The sequence below is a fragment of the Lolium perenne genome, chromosome 2, assembly GCF_019359855.2.
Source record: "Lolium perenne isolate Kyuss_39 chromosome 2, Kyuss_2.0, whole genome shotgun sequence".
In the NCBI taxonomy this organism is placed as follows: domain Eukaryota; kingdom Viridiplantae; phylum Streptophyta; class Magnoliopsida; order Poales; family Poaceae; genus Lolium; species Lolium perenne.
Window position 1 is genome coordinate 223,150,673 of NC_067245.2, and position 3,744 is coordinate 223,154,416.

Genomic DNA, 3,744 nt, shown 5'->3' on the forward strand with positions numbered 1-3,744 from the left:
CCTAGTTTTTTAAAAGAATCACATATTATAGAAATTATTGGAGAAGATTTTGTGTACATGAACTGACCGGCCGGGAAAAATGCTCCCACATCCCATCCATATCGAGATGCCTACGATGTCTTCATTATTTTTGAATCTTCACGAAGTAAATAAAAATGAAGGGGGTTACTTTTGATGAACATGGTGGTATCCCGTTTTCTGCCAATCAAATTGACAGACAGGATTTGTGAGAGAAAATCGGACAAGGCCATGGAACGCGTACCAACGTGCCTCTCCCATCTCCAGAAGTCGTTGTACCAACTCTATGGCAATGGCACCTCAAACCTGCCAGTCACAGGAACACGATGATCGATCGAATCACGGAGAGACACCGCAGCGTGCAGCCGGCTGTTCCATTGCTATTTCGGAGTATCCGCCTGCTTGATATGAGAGATTCATAGGGCTGCCATTTTTGAGCTACGCTTTCGCGTGCTCTGTTCAAGGGTAGTCCACACTTATCTCACATGCAGTGCTTTTCAGTTTTCCCGGAACAGGAGCAGCTCGGGGCCGTCCTACACTCCTACCGGAGCCTTTGCTACGGCCCAAACGCGAAAGCATACTACTCGGTTGGCCACTGGCTGCTAGCCTACTAGCGACTTGGTTGCCGAACTCTCGAACTCTCATTGCTTTCCAAAGAAGCTCTCCACAGACAGCACACACACGCTTCTCCGTCTCTAAGAGCATCTCCAGTCGTGTCCCTCAAAAAACGTCCGGCACAAATGATTTGGGGCACGTTTAGGACCGCGCCGGACAAAAAAAGATCAAAAATCTGTACAAAAAAGAGACCCTTTCCAGCCGCGTCCCTCAAACAGCGTCCGGATGCATGCATTTTAATAGAAGGGACCACCCCATGTGGGAAAAGTAGGTGAGAGAAAGTGTGGGAAAAGAGAATGGCATGTGGGGACTAGGGGCTGCATGCATGCATATGGGCTCTCATTTTGTGGGACGCCGGACACAAAATGAGGCGCTATTTAGCTTTGGGGGACGCGACTGGGACGCGATTTTCTCCATTTCTTGTCCGCCGTCCCCCAAACGCCGGGGCGCGACTGGAGATGCTCTAACCACTCGCCACTCTCTCTGCGCTGCGCGGGCACGATCGATCGACATGGACAATCCTCCTCCTCCTCCGGCGGCGGCGGCGGCCAACGATGTGGCCAACTTTCTGGCGGCCGCAGCGGACAACATCCTGCCCAATCCTCCGGCTGCTCCGGTACGTACGTGTGGGTAATGTGGTTTGCGACATCATTTGTGCCAAGTCGCTGAACTGACGTCTTGAGCTGAACCGCAGGACGATGATGATGTGGCCATGGCGTGCTGTTGCTGCCTCTCTGTCGTCGTCGCGCTGGGCTTATCTCTGGCTCTGGCGGTGCTGTTGACGATCCATCCATGGAGTCCATGACACATCATCCACGGCGCGCGACGTGGCGTACCTCTCTCCTCCCCGACGTGCTCCATCTTCAGACATGTTTCATTCGCTAGCAACTTCCTTGGAATCATCAGACATGGGTCGTTCTCTTGCAGTGCTACTTTCTTGAGATCGAGCGATCTGGTATTGTGGTCCAGCAGTAGTTTCTAGCACTTTGATCGTTCTAATAAACCGATCGAGTTGGTTTCAGTTTGGTGTGTCTCGCAAACTGGTTAAGTATTTTGCTTGGTTAAGTAGTATTACGAGTGTCATCTATGTAGCTCATTGTGGACCAGGTAAAATCGGATTTGTGTGCCCAGAGTGAATGTGGAACATATATATATTACCTCCGTTTCAAGGAATAAGGCGTCCTCGTTTTACGAGCTTTTTGTTTCACCAAGAATTACTTCAAATATTTAAAAATTATTTATATGAAATTAGTATCATTAAAAAGTGCTTTTCAATATGAATCCAACGATACTATACACATATAATATAATCAAGATTTCGTTGCTCAATTTTTATGGTTAAAGTTCATCTTGGAATACGTGTGCGCCTTATTACTTGAAATGGATGTAGTATATGCTTTGATGTTGTCTCAAGTCAAAACCCTATTATATCCACATAATAAATCATCCATGTTCTTAGACCAATCTCTTCATTATACCACGTCGATGTTTTTTTGGATGGTAACATTGGGAACCTCAACTACGTTGGTTCGTATCCACAAGGAGTAAATTCCAGTTTTTATCCCCTAATTTACCATATGTGACATTAATTACCCCGTTTAACAAATTTTAGCAAAATTACCCTATTTAGTGAAAGTTTTTCCATTTTTACCCTTCTTAGAGATTTGGGGCATTTGACTAAGCACATGCATAGAGTCACAATCATTCATTGCCCAGGTACATAGCAACATATATATGAGAAGCAACACTAGGAGCAGCGTCGCAATGACGGCGCGCTTGACAATTAGTTGTAGCACCCGCCGCCGCTTAAACACTGGCCACTGCCTCTGAGGACACCACCTGTCGCTTAAGCACCCGCCGCCATCATTGCTTGACCACCGGAGGTTGCTGCGGCCGTCGTCGTCCCTTGAGCACCCGAGGCTGTAGCCACCACGGCCATCCAAATTGAGGAAAAATCTAGGGAAGTGGCTTATGTGGCATGCTATTAATTTTCAAGAGGGATGAAAATTGGTAAAACTTCTACCAAATGGGGTATTTCGGATGGAAAGTTGGTAAATGGGACAATTTGTGTCAAAAATAAACGGGTAAAAAGTAGAATTCACACTCCAATAAACAATGTTTGTTAATTATCTTATTGATTTACATGTTGGTCCAGTTTACAGAAGAAAAAAAACTTGTTGAAGCCTCCAACGCACAAGGTGTTGTCGCAGATGACACTTAAGGTCAGTATAGGTCACGGTTCAAGATCATTTCACATTACCATAAAAAATCTTAGGTGGGTAACATTGCAAACCTCGATTTTGCATTTTGTATGCGTAAGAGTAAACATTGTTTGCTAATTATCTCATTGGTTGACATATTTGTGTAGTATACACAAAAAACACATGTTGAAGCCTCCAACGCATAGGTGTGCTGTCACGGATTACACTTGAAGTTTTCAGCCAGACTTTGCCCAGGTTTCCTCTTTGATCTTAATTCTAACTTTTCTTTACCATTTGATTCCACTCTTGCAATTTCATGTAGTAAGTGTAGGAGAGACCTAATGTGGCCCGATCCCTCCCCGTACCCCGCGCAAAGTAGGAGCTTCATGCACCGGGCTGCCCTTTTTTTTCCTAGTAAGTGTAGGAGAGACTACGCATCTTATTATGCAGAGGTCGAATGTGAACTATCTTGCTTGTATCGATCTTTATGCGACTTCTAAGTTATTTTTTATTTGTTTTATCAAAGAAAAAAGGGACATTGCAAAGAAGAGTGGTAACATGAAGCAACGACAGAACATTCGTGTTTGCGCAGTACCGTGATTGGTAGTTCGGTTGTGAATTCAACAAATATTGCATCCGGTGTCGGCCCGATGTTACCGTATTATTGCGTGCAATTTGATCAGCATGTCCCGTGTAAACATTATTATGTCTTTATTTTAGGTTTTTTTGTCTGTCTTGTTATTCATTTTACCAAATTCTACAACTATGTATCCCTTCATCTTCAGTTCACTTATTTTTTTAAATGCATTTCACCTTTTTTAGGGTAGCCTTCTTTTGTTGGGCTAAAACCCAAGGATTGGTGGGCTTAATCGCTTCCTAGGCCCTTGCACACAAATCCCTTTTCAGGTTG

At 44.7% G+C, this 3,744-nt stretch overlaps 1 long non-coding RNA gene across 1 annotated transcript; it reads left to right on the top strand.

Annotated features, from left to right (window-relative positions):
- The first annotated feature begins 1,100 nt into the window (after positions 1–1,100).
- Positions 1,101–1,770, top strand: LOC127330463 (uncharacterized). Its single transcript, XR_007869292.1, has 2 exons — positions 1,101–1,249; positions 1,328–1,770. It is a non-coding gene; the product is annotated as an uncharacterized lncRNA (long non-coding RNA).
- The last annotated feature ends 1,974 nt before the right edge of the window (positions 1,771–3,744 follow it).